Here is a 14,218-nt window from a genome sequence, read left to right as displayed (position 1 = left end):
TAATTCCTCGCACAACGGTCCACATTATGAGACTTTTGATGTCGCAAAGATGATGCTTATCGTGATCAGAAATCTACCGGTTCCACGAAGCAATTCTAGTGCGAAATAGAAAACATATGCAACTGCCTCACAAACGCTGCTGTAGGTAGATTTCTCATTGATTCGAACGCCACAATGTCTCATGGCGTAATACTGAATCTATGAAACCTATATCATGCAAATAAAATCAATTTTACTAATGATAAGGACACTGACAGTACAAAAAAGCGTTTAATACGCACATTTAAAAGGAACACGGCTTGCCAATAAATATAAACTAGAACCAAACGCTGATGTAATTCAATAGTTTCGATATCAAATTTTTAATATATTTACTCCTCACCATGGGCGTTAATTTGAAAATTCCTTCTACTTAAGGTCATCAGTGAGATATTTTTGAAAGGTTCAAATGTGAGTTGAGTTTAACTATGCGACTTCGTATCACTTTTGTATATAGAACTCCGTGTCCCATTGTGATGCTGTGACTTTTAGGAAATGGTCGTGGAAGTGCCATTACAGGGGACGGGGGTGTGCGGGGGGGGGGGGGGGTATATTTATAAATTAACGCTGTACATACTTTATCTAAGTAATTAATTAATATCTAAGAAAATACAAGTTTCAAAAGTTGTTTTTCTGTGTAAAACAACATATACAAATAGTGTAATACTGACAAACCAGCATTTGTTTATTATAAAATTAAAGTTCATGTTAGTTTGTAAATGTTTGTTCTTCACAAGCTATGTTTGTCGAAAAGAATTAAAATATATTTTAGGGAGAACGTAATAATTTGAAAGAAATTTGGATTCTATGAATTGTTAAATGTCTTTTATTAATTAGTGACATTGTAATATGTCTCTGGGCTTGAAAAGATGTATTTCGTCTATGGCGAAAGTTTTGAAAGTATTTTATTTGACACTTATTGTTCTGCAGACATCGTCAATACAATGTTTGAATATTCTCTCAACACTTAGGGAATTGAAATATACAATCCTTCAGAGCACGTTCGGTAAACTAAAACAGTCGCGACAGGAATGCAAAAATAGTTTGACAAGATGCGCAAGATGGGTTTAAATGGATACAATAATGTAAAATGTCTCTTTATTCAATTTACGAATCACAGAGATAGGGTGATAGAAAAAATCATGTAGACATCTGAGACAGTATCAAAGATAAAAAAAACCTTGGGCGCAATTTATCAACGCACGAACTTACCTTGCTGACCAAGTAATTATGTGTTGTTTTCACCAAGTGCTGGACTGTTTTGTAGCGGATACTGGTGTTTTGCGAAATGTAAGTGAACATTAAATGGATTTCCGTGATTAATGAATGTCTGTTTAACATATGAGCCGCACCATGAGAAAACCAACATAGTGCATTTCCGTTCAGCATGGATCCAGACCAGCCTGCGCATCCGCGCAGTCTGGTCAGGATCCATGCTGTTCGCTTTCAAAGCCTACTGCAAATAGAGAAATCGTTAGCGAACAGCATGGATCCTGACCAGACTGCGCGGATGCGCAGGCTCGTCTGGATCCATGCTGAACGCAAACGCACTATGTTGGTTTTCTCATGGCGCGGCTCAATTATATCGCGAGTCCTGAGATTCAGAGACTTATACTGTGTTCACACTAGCAGATCGGTTTTATTTTTATCAGGCGCTAATTGGCTATAATTGGTATTTGACATCTAAATACCCATCAAAATATCATCTAGTTTGCTTCCACACTAGGCAGAGAAATGTGGTTTAAATATATATATACCTGCAATGTTACAAGTAAACAAATATTTTGCAATAAGCAAAAAAAGGTTAGAAAGAAGGAGGCTGACAGAAACAAGAAGGAGTCTTCAATGTTTAAACTTTTGTGTTCATTTAAGAATTTCTGTCCATTCATCTATAGTTCATTTTGAGCATCAGCATGACTCCATATCGCAATCTAATGGGTTTTTTCATCAACACTCCAATTACTTTTGCCAGCCATAGCATCAATTGTTTGATACAAAAGAGAAACACATGGTATTCTTCCGCCAAAAGGCAAAATCTGGGAATTTAGGATGGTAAAACCAGTTATAACTCCATTTGCGTTCACACTTGTAAAATTATGTAGTATTACTTTTTAATATAGTATTAAAACCACCTCCCAAGGTAGTTTTAATGCTACATTACAGAAACCACTTGACCTTTACATAATTCACGTTTTACACCACATATAGTGTGGACGCAAACAAGTTTAAAAAATAAACCCAAGTTAATATAGGATTAAAAACGTAGTCTAAACACGGTATAATTCATATTTTAAGAAAAGCAAGAAAGGGTACATCATTAACAATTCTGTCCTGCAATTGAGACATTCCAAATACAAAACCAAAATCTAAGATATAGTAACACGAAATCATGGGAATCATTCGGAAACATTATTATTGTCTCTTAAAGTCAATCGAACAATACGATATACATTTTGTTTGTTTATTAACGAACTTATATGCCAGTGAATATTTGAACAAAATAACTAGGTGTCCTTTATGGAATGAAATTTATTTCTCTGATGTTCTCAGCCAACGCTATAAACGAATATTTCCAAATGTTTTCCTGCAATAAATGGTTTTATTTACGTTTGAAACACAGCAACCTTAAATATCTGCTCATGCTTCCTATGTATTAATCGATAGTCGCGATTGTCTCAGTACGTTTTGATATACACACTGGGATCATCTGCCATGGTTTTGTTTTCATTACTCTCAAAGGCGCCGCTCGGATACAGTGACATTTAAATCTAGCCTGCAAATGCATATAATTGGATTTCAATTTCATTGATCTTTTCAAGGGCTGGAATGGTAATCCTCGTTTATTCTAATACTTATCCTCGTTTATTCTAATAATAATACTCGCTTATTCTAATAATAATCCTTTATTCTAAAAGCAATTCTCGTTTAGTATTATAGTTATCCTCGTTTACTCTAACAGTTATCCTCGTTTAATTTGAGGGTACGTGACAAATGAGATTTAAAATCCGTCATGTTCTTGCATCTATTTTCAATTTTTTAATTTCCGTGCTAAATAAATGATATGATTGAGTAACAAGAGATTTAAATACGATTTTATCAATCTTTGATAATTATAAATGCTGCATATAACGGTAACAGTTACTATATTTTCCAAGCTTTGGCAAAACGATTGTTGAAATGAATATAGTATATACAGTATAAATATTTAAAGTCGTCTTTGTTTAGAAAGCTTTCATATTTTAAACGGAAATTTCCCTTGTATACGTCATTAACACTTGAATCTCAGGCCATGATTTCAATACTATATACATAGGGCCTACCAATCAGACAACCAAATCGACTGGTAAAAATGTCAAATTTAGAAACCAATATATTCGAGCAGATCTACTTTATTCAAATGGACATACAGGTGTAGATACTTTAATTTTCTCAATATATGCTAAAATGTTTAACTTTTCATAACCTTTTTGCAAATCAATGGCGTTACTCTATGTTTGATGATTTAATAAAATTTTCTTCATAAAAACCAACACTACAGTATTTTCGTGCTGCTGTGACGTTCTGAAGATGAGGTATGGGAATAAAAAATGTAAGATACTTTGGAAAGATACTATTAAAATGTTGTTCCAAACGTATGGCACATTTCTGAAATGTGCCTCAGGTTGAGATTAGCGATTGCATTAATATGTTATGTTTGACATAAATGTATATGTTTTGAAACAAACCATTTTTAAAAACTATCGTTTTTTTCTAGGGATATGTTACAGCGCGTCCGGGAGCATGAATAACCCCAGTCATCACAGAACAGCATAAAGGGGACTCACGTAATATTTTTATTTACTTTGATACTTTATTCGTGTCAATGTATTAAAGGTGATCGATTTACACTTTGATCTTGTTGATAAATAGTCTGTCTACGCTAATTAAATGAATTAATCATATTTTGAGACAGGCAGTATCATCCGTGGCAATAGCTTTAGCCAACCTTGATCAATGGCATCCATTAAACTGAGTGTTTGACATTAACTTCAAAGATCCCGGCTCTGATCAGAAATAATGTGTTTGTGAAAACCTAGATTACCTCCAAAGAACCATCTTTTCTGCTATGACAGTCACGTATAGTCCTGTTTTTGTGATGTATTTAATGCTGGTTGTTACATTACTTATGTTAATATTTATCAATTGATATAAATCATAGTGTTCTATAATAAATGACATCATAGACCAAACACATTTTACTCGAAAGTGTTTATACTCCGCTCATGTAAATGATATGTTCGTCAGCAATATAATATACTTTATCAAGCTTCGTTCTTATATGTGAAATTCATAAACACATTCGTTTTTTGTTCATTAAAATTATGTCGCCCGATGAACATAGAAAACACATGTGTATGATGTACTCTTAGCAGAACTTACTGTATCTTTACATGAAATCTTTATAATCATGTGAATTTGCTCTCCTCTGTCTCTGTCTCCTTTGCCTTTTAAGCGCTTAATTTATCAAGAAGAAATAGGTCTTGATATATTGGCCTTTATGCACGCTTTTTGCAGAATAACTTTTTCATAAGGGAGATGCTTGGAAATATGACAGCGAAATCAATTAATCTTTTCCCGGAGATATAGAATATCTTCATAGTAGCAAATTCGCCGTGTTGATCATCAGTCGGTTACGTGATACAACGCCCAGAAATTCACCCATGACATGTGTTATGAAGCCTGAAGTAATTTTCCAGAGTATTCTAGAAACTACCGTTACAATAATTTTTAAAATATACTTTATCAAACCAAAAGAATGTCCTCTTCGAGGTAGTAGACACATTTTCCTTTTCAGCTTTTGAAAAAAGCATCTACACCGTCACTACTACTCTGTTGCATTTTAAAAACAAATCATGGTTGTTTCTTTGGAAATATTTGTAACATTTTATTTTCGGTCCAATAACATATCCGATTTGTAAAATTCAATACTATTTGAAGATATATGTGTTTTTTTTTCTAAATGCTTTTCACTGTCCTATAACATTGCAACATTGTAGGGGTTAATGATTTTTGTCAATCGTTCCGTGATTGTCCTACTGTGTTGCCTTATTTGTTCGTTTTATCCTTGTTCCCTAATTATTATTCCTTATTTTTTGTAAAATATTCAAACATACACTGTTGTGGGTTATCGGACAGGTTTTGGGAAATCGTGTTCCTTGAAAATTTCTTTTCCTAAATGAATTGCAGCAGGTGATGAGGTGAATACGATACGCGCTCCTGCCAAACAACCCGTTCAGAAGCACAAAGTGAAATAATGCTGTACTGAGTTAAAGAATTTAAGTATTTAGTACCAGAGCTGGCATCCACCTTAAATAATAAGATATTTTCATGGATACAATTTACACCCAGCTGGAAAACGTGCAAACTATTCAATTATGACGTTTTGACTTTTAGTATTTCCAAAATATATGTAGTAGTTAACATCGCACACACTCTTTTGTTTAAATCGTGTCTAACACATAGGTATTAGATATCGTTAACTGTTTATCGGACAAAGTCCGTCGATCAAAAGTGAAGCATACTTGGTCAGTTAGCATAGGATATGCTTTTGTGTCACCAACCTCACAGTTTAACTTCGTGTAATAGTTTCAGCTTTTAGATGCGGTACCGTACAAGTGGGAATATATCAATGCTTCTTCGATACATAAACCCTAGACAGCTACGTATAAGACTAACAAAGTAATAACTTCAGCGAGCATCAATGTATAAATACACGTAATTCATCAAAGTTGTAACTTCCTATCGATCGCTCGTAAATTTTGCCTGCCCAATAATTACGTATCTTTTACAATGATCCTGGAATGTTTTACGACTTTCTGGTCTGTAATTGAGACATTATCAGAAATCGATAAGTGTTTTTAACGGAATGGAAGTGAGCATTAAATGGTTGTCAGCTTTTGATAGATGTTTTCTAAAATAAATGACAAATTCTATTTGCAATATGTAAACATACGGCTTCAAACCTGTGAGGTTATTAACACATAACACATAGAGAGCTTTAGTTTGTTTTCAAACATATATTCTAATATGGCTCGATTTGATTTCCAGTTAAACAAAGAAGAAAATCAAGCTCTGTATATTCTGCGATAAACAACGGTTGACGCGCGAACCGGTAAGAGAGCATTATGACGTCAATTATGACGTCAAATTGCCGCATGACATCCGATACATTATTCCTCGCGTAAATGAAGTCCAGTATAATATTTATTAATATAGATCAATGAGCATGTCAGAATGAAAACAATCAAGGCCTTCTTGTGATTTATCGTCTAATTTACCACGGTTCATTGTTCAGATGCTTCAGTATTTAACCACCCGGGCTTACGCCCTCGTGGTCCAATTCCTATGCATCTGAACTCTGAACCGTGGTAAATCAGACGATAAACAACTCGAAGGCCTTGATTATTTGTTAAATATATAGCAAAATGTTGAGACTTAAATATCTACGTTTACATAATCTCCGAACTACTTTTATTTACACTCGTCACCTTTTACTATTCCAAGCCATCATCATGTTCGTTAAATGAGGCATCAGATATGTCCCGGTTAAAAAAGTTATTGGCGAGTTCCTTTTTATTGTGCGAAAGAATAAAACTTAAATTCTTATTTGGAAACTCTGAGAATAGCCTTAACACTTACCAGTATCACGTTAATGAATACAATTCAATATTTCAAGAAAATTGAATAAATATTGAAACAAGTGAACTAAGCGAACTGGCAAACATTTATCGGTCAATATTTTTCAATCAGAAATGTTCGATCCATCACAAACATCTAGTGCAAAATTTATTTTTGTGGACTGTTTTTTGATTATATAGTCCTGTGTTTATGTTACATGCATATAATTTTGCTAAATTTATTTACAATTCTGATGTTTCACGTCTAAATGTTACTACACTCTTCAAAATAATTCTCTCCAATAACAGAATAACAGAACAAATAAAAAAAACATTTGTCCTTTAGACAGTGTTCGTTTTGAATGCACATGAAAAGAAACATAATTGTCATTTCGTACTTACTATTTTGATACAGATTGGCAGCTGCTGTGATAAGTTATACTACTCTTTAAGTATTCGACGTTACTTCAGTTTAAACATCCTGAAACAGACAAAGAACTTGTTAAGCATCTGTTAGAACACAATGACCGATAACTCACGCTGAAAACAAGTTTTGAATTGAAATTTGATATAGGTCAAACTTCGTCGCAACGGATACAATATTAGACATGTAAGTAGTTTCAACGATCACTAAATCTTTTACTTAACGTATGAGTCGCGCCATGAGAAAACCAACATAGTTGCTTGGCGACCAACATGGATCCGGACCAGCCTGTGCATCCGCGCTGTCTGGTCAGGATCCATGCTGTTCGCTAACACTTTCTCTAATTGCAATAGGCTTTAATATTGAACAGCATGGATCCTGACAGACCGCGCTGATGCGCAGGCTGGTCTGGATCCATGCTGGTCGCAAAGCCACTATGTTGGTTTTCTCATGGCGCGGCTCATATAGACTTTCAAACACGAGTCTCATTACATTGATAAGTCCAAATACGTTTTATCGAATGAAGATGAAATTCTTCTATGAATGATATGTTTACTTAATCGACTTCATACACACAACTAGATGAAATCGGTGAAATCCTTACTAATACTTAAATGATCGAGTGTTTAACAACCAGTGAGATACATTTAACGCCGCTGATCAAATCCTAAATCCAACGCTAGTTTTCAGTCTGTACATCTTTTGTTCAGTATTGTTACGATTGGCTTGTTTGCTATATTAGTGCTTACAAGCTCTCTGTGCGTTATTCGAAGCCTTGCCGTAGATGAATTTCAGGACTGAGCTCAGGATCTACCGGTCAGTTACTATGAATTTTAGACTGGTCTTATTAACCTATACTCTCTCTCTCTCTTCTGAGTTTATAAGGACAACAATAACTTGTCGACACTGCTGTACACGGTATGTGTTTCATATTCTGAATCTTAAGTCACATGTTACTGGTTGGTGGCATTTGTATTTGTTAACTGCACTATTTGATATTTAATTGAACATGCTGACTTTAAACCTTTCGTTGAGTTCAACATTTCATTTATATTTCAATTGATTCCACAACTTATCAGCCGCAAGAGAAATCTGCAGCAAATTTTACAATTATTCACACCAGTATCTGCCAGATTTTGCTTTCCCCCTGAGCATTCTTGAGAGATGCTCTAGAAGATGTGGCAGTGGAATCCATTCATCTTTTCTAGGTAATATTTACAAGCTTCTGTAGAGGAGTGGTCTTCACAAAATATTGAAATATCTTAAAGACCTTCTTGGAGCTATGCTTTAAAATCAGTCTCTGCTTTTCAAATCAGTTTGCGATAAATGAAAAACAGGTTACATTCTTCAGAAAAAAATACTTCGAAAATTGAAAACATATCAAAGAAAAGGAGTTAACCAGTGCATATTCTCATTTCCCCAATAGTCGGTCATACATTCAAAACAAATATAAAACATGTATAATCTTTTAACATGTTTAAAGAACGCAAGCTGAAGACATCTCAACGCGACTGCTTTTCGAAAATTTGGTGAACAACAGTCGGGAAGTCCATAAAGTATAGTGAAATATCAAAAGAGTCGAAATCAAAATGGTAGGACTAACGGTATCAAAACATCTTAGCTAAAATCTTCATTTTCTTGTATGTTGTGATGTTAACAGGTTTTGGAAATGAAAGGATTCCTTCAAGATTCACATGCGTTCGGCGACTAATAAAATCTGTAAAAAGATCCTTTGGAAGCAAGGAATGCAACCAAGAAGAATAATAGCAGACTCGGTTTGATTGAGTCTGTTCATGAGAGGTAATGAAATGTGCAACACCTCTCACGCCCCCTAGCACCGGCTTACGCGGAACTCTATTACACATTTTAAGTTTACAGCGAGACACTAAATTCTAGCTTTCTTAAATATTCATTTCTTTCAACAAAACAAATTTTGAGTAGCATCGTAAATATATTAAAATACCAGTAAGTTGAATAAGGTATCAAGATCACAGTTACAATAATCATAGATTTTTTTCTATCTGTCAAATAGCTGTTTGGTGTAGTTCGACTATCAGCACGAATATGCAACTGGTATGATAGTGTTATCACTGTCTTACTTATCAAAGGCTCTTCGGAAACCAGTTGTATTTCAGTAGCCTAAGTCAGCATTAAAACATAAGAAGATTATTGTGACGGAAAAAAAACTAATAGCAAACTTGGTTTGATTTGGGTCTGTTCATGAAAGGTAATCAAATGTTCTTCACCTCTTACATCCCACATGCGCTTGTTTGAAGGAAATTATATCGTACAGCTGCAAGGAATGGACGGACCCAGACAAACATAACAACCCCGTGATTCATTGATGCCTTGTTTTATTTACGGTACTTTCGTTGATAAAGGATAAAGCAGTAAAGCCCTGATTTGCAATATTTGAGCAACGTGAATAGTCAGGTATTATTAAGACTGCATTTAGTATAAGGTAGTGGTAAAAGTGTATTACCTCTTTAGAAAATACTAGAAAAAAAAGAGACAGAGTGCAAGTCATTTTTCAAATGAGTCGTCAAGAAAGACATAATTGATTTTCAGATGCTAAGGGATTTTTCCTGAACACATAGATAACTACAGTAACTGAACACAGAAATAGCTAACTTTCACTTGCTGTCAGTTAATGTAAATGTCGTTTATATCTCTGTGGGAGTAGTTCTATAAATGATACCTATTGATTTTGAGAAGTCTTTTATAGCGAAGCTGACGAGGAAATTTCAAATGCACAGGCATTTTGTTAACGTTTACACATGCATTATATTAATTTTAGACTTTTTGCTCTATCCAGTATGTATGTGATATAGTTATCTTTTTTTTTTTTTTGGGGGGGGGGGGGGGGGGGGGAGTGTTTAATATCGCACTGACACAATTATAGGTCATATGGCGACATTCAAGCTTTGATGGTGGAGGAAGACCCTAGGTGCCCCTCCGTGCATTACTTCATCACGAGCGGGCACCTGGGCAGAACCACCGACCTTCCGCTTCCGCAAGCCAGCTGGATGGCTTCCTCACATGAAGAATTCAACGCCCCGAGTGAGGCTTGAACCCACATCGTTGTGGGGCAAGTGATTGGAAGTAGCGGCCTTAAACACTCGGCCACATAGTTATCAGTTGTTGTTTACAAAAATGAACACAAAAAAAATATATATAGATATTATTCAATTGTTTCGGTGAACGACATGACGTATTTGACCGAATGCGGATCCTACCTGATATATTACATGGATGACATGAGTTTTAACCTTTCACCTACATCAAATTTACTAAGTTTATATTTCATGCATTTAAATGGTGATTCAGTGAAATAATGAACCTTATATTAATTTTGAACCCTGTTTCAAACTACGGAGAACTACACATGTAATAGCATACAGTTAACGCAGCTAGACATTATACGTAAAATAGTCCTGAGAAAAGTGTATCTTTGTCATTCATAGATTTTAACAAGGATGCGTTTGCGTTTTTTTCACCAAGTAAATACAGTTTTTCTTATAAAATGTTTCAGCAGTTACCATAATCTCCAATTATATCTAAGAAAAATCAAGAGCTGTCACTATTGGTGACAAATGCCACAGAAGCATGCCCAAGAATGCTACAGTTGTCTGTGCAAAAAAACCCACACATCATTTCGTGACCTTGACCTTGACGCAAGAGACCCGGGTCATAAGCGTGACACACCTTCTCGATATGGTTAACATTTGTGTCAAATTATTTTCAAATCCCTCGAGTTATTGACCAGATAAGAAACACCTTTGACTTCTAAGTGTGACCTTGACCTTGGAGCTAGGGGTCTATGTCTTTCGCATGACACGTCATTTTAATATAGGGAATATTTATGCCAAGTAGTTTTTAAAATCCCTTCATCAATGGCAGAGTTATGGACCGGACAAGAAACAGACCATGTTAAGCTTTAACCTCTAAGTGTGACTTTGACCTTAGAGCTAGGGGTCTGGATCTTGCACATGACAGGTCATCTTATTATGGTGGACAGTTACGCCAAGATATTTCAAAATCCCTTTATGGATTGCAGGGTTACAGCCCGGGCGAGAATTTACAGACAGACAAACACAGACGGACGGACGGACAGTGCGATTTTAATATGCCCACCTTTGGGGGCACAACAAGAACAGCTAGGAATCTAATAGGAACAGCTGTGGCTCCTAAAACAAAACCAAACGGCAGTGTATATAAGTCATATTTTCCATTCCGTGCCAGCCAACTGTAATTTTATCAGGACTTAATCAATAAATTGCTTCAAAACAAAACCTCACAATGCTTATTCCATTCAGAAACGCCAGACAAGTATCGAGTATATAATCAAAACAGTAACTTTCGTTTTTGTCAATACATAAACTGGCTAGAACGTATTTTATCAACGTAGAAAAGTAATGATGACTGCTCGTAAAGTCTGCCTTTCCGATAATTACATGTTTGGATTGTTTTACGACTTCCTAGCCTATAATTGAGACATTACCGCTATTCTACTGATGTCTTTAGCAGTATGGAATCCAACATTGAATGAAATACGAAGTGTAATGAATGTTTTATATGCAATAGATGCGTTACCTAAAGTTATTGATAAGTCGATACGATAAATTTAATTGTGAAGGTCGTTTTATATAGTTTTGTGAATGATAGCATATTATGATAATGTGGACAAATAAAATGAAGGCCCTGCATATGCATGACTATTTTCTATGTGGGTTCCTACGTTAAATCATTCATCTAACAAAGCTGCCTAGAATAACGCCTAGATGCTCGGTCACCAGTTGAAATAATGGCTTTGCCCTGAACCAGGAAAGAATGGGCAAAACTAAATAAACTGGAATTTAGAGGGATATGAGGTTATGGAGCCTGCATATCACAGAAACTGCCTACAGACAAAATTTAAAAGCAGGCACCATGTCCATAGGGTGATTAAACAATATCCAAGCTATTAAAGCGGGAATATTGGAATCATCCGAGCCGAAATGTTCAAGCTGAAAAATGAAACAGTATACTTACACAAAATAAATGTCGTGCTGAACGATCTGAATAGACTGAAATACAACATCTCTGTTCGAACATGTAATACGCAGTTTTTCAATGATTCTTGGTCTCTTTGCGACATTCTTGTACCTCTATTAATGTCTCTTAAAGACTGAAATTACACAGTAATTGGGGAACAGTGCTTGTGGTAACATATGTGGTACAAGAACCACTTTGACGCAAGGTACAGAGAAGTTTCATTTTGAAAACCTTTACGTCCACATAAGAGCAGAGTTCATTATCGGTTTCCAAAACAATAGAAGTGATCTTCAGAAAACGCCGGTATCTGTAACAGTAATCATTGAAGTATTTAACTTAACATCTATTACGTTGTTAAATAGAAGGAACAACGTCAACATGAATCTGAATAAGGTGACATTATCTTATGTTACGACCTGAAAATACATCTCACGTTTTTGACCAAAATGATAATAAAACGAATTTATTTATTCAGGTAAGTTTAGGTCATTTTGCTTCTTGATAGCACGACAGTTACACCGTTTAACTTAACATCTATTACGTTGTTAAATAGAAGGAACAACGTCAACATGAATCTGAATAAAGTGACATTATCTTATGTTACGACCTGAAAATACATATCACGTTTTTGACCAAAATGATAATAAAACGAATTTATTTATTCAGGTAAGTTTAGGTCATTTTGTTTCTTGATAGCACGACAGTTACGCCGTTTTAGTTCGCTTTCTCATTATGCTCCCTGTGTTTGAGATTGATAGCCGAAAGTGTCTCCGTGACATCACACTGGATCATCTGCCAAATTCTTACTTTCATTACTCTCAGTAGGGTCACTTCAATACATAGTCGGTCAAAAGTAGATATTACACTGTCTGACATCCATATAAAACGTCATTAGCAATCATCTCCAAAATGGGAAAAATACATCTCCGATCAGATACATCCGATTGGCAAATATTCTTGATGAGAAAACAGTTACTGTAAATAATTTGAGTAGGGAAAATAAAAATAACAGTGTATTCATCTGGGCGTTTGTATTACGTCTGTTTGCTTGTATTACGTCTGTGCGTCCGTATTACGTCTCTTAGTTCGTGCTATTGTACATATACGTTGTTTAATTACCTACCTATTCATTTTCTATATTAAAAAGAGTACATACGTGTTTAGTGACATACCCTGAAATCCCGAAAATAAGCCGCGGCTTATTTTAAATTTTCGTAAAGATTTGGTGGCTTATTATCGAGACGGCTTATTTTTGAGTCCGGCGAACTTTTGAGTACATATTTTCAGTAACGAGTTAAAAACCGAAGTATTTTCGAGTACCAAAATACTGAAGATACGGATGTCATATTTTTGTGTTTTTTTTTAGTTAAAACATGGACGTCGGTAAATACTTATACTTCTAACATATCTGTTTTATTACAATTTGTTACAATTTCTAATTGAAAATAATCTGATACTAACAGATAATTACCAATTAAAAGTTTTGTCTAGCCTAACAAACAAAATACACCTATTATTTAATCGCAAAACAAGTATGAATGAGTGCGGCTAATTTATGAGCCCTTTTTGACTGTAGTGAAATGGTGGCTTAGTTTCGAGACCGGCTTATTTTCAAAACCGGCTTATTTTCGGGATTTCAGGGTATTTTAGTAAGTTTTAAATACACCTGTTTTGAAACAGGTTTTCGTGATTTGATTTCGCTTTAAATAAGCATATTTGTTGCTCCTTTCGTATTTACTAAGAAAACAGAACGAGAACAGCGGTAATTTGAAAGTAGTTGATTAAAAGCCAAAAAGTAATCTTAATAAACGGAAGATGAAGGAAAAGGTGGTCAGCCAGTCCATCCGACAAGGGTGAAAATGGTTCAGAAATGTCCGGTCGATAACGATACAAGATGTTCTATCAATTTGTTTGATAAAGTCAGTATTTTGAATTGAAAATGAACGGGCAAGTAATACACTGTTTTATATGCATACTGAATTGTATATTTATTACCTATTTCAAAAATGTAACCAGATCTTTTTATTGTAATATAATCATACACAAACACTTTCCATTTGGCACT

At 35.0% G+C, this 14,218-nt stretch overlaps 1 protein-coding gene across 1 annotated transcript in view; it reads right to left on the bottom strand.

Moving 5' to 3' along the window:
• LOC123524998 (uncharacterized) overlaps positions 1-14,218 on the bottom strand; it is a 196,421-nt gene that overhangs the window by 92,420 nt on the left and 89,783 nt on the right. Inside the window, exon 3 of the mRNA XM_045303668.2 lies at positions 7,098-7,176. The gene's annotated coding sequence lies outside the window, so the exon portion shown is untranslated. The remainder of the gene's footprint in view (positions 1-7,097; positions 7,177-14,218) is intronic.

The sequence above is a fragment of the Mercenaria mercenaria genome, chromosome 3 (assembly GCF_021730395.1).
Source record: "Mercenaria mercenaria strain notata chromosome 3, MADL_Memer_1, whole genome shotgun sequence".
NCBI lineage: Eukaryota > Metazoa > Mollusca > Bivalvia > Venerida > Veneridae > Mercenaria > Mercenaria mercenaria.
Note: the sequence above shows the minus strand (reverse complement) of the source record. Positions and strands in the feature narration are given on the sequence as shown.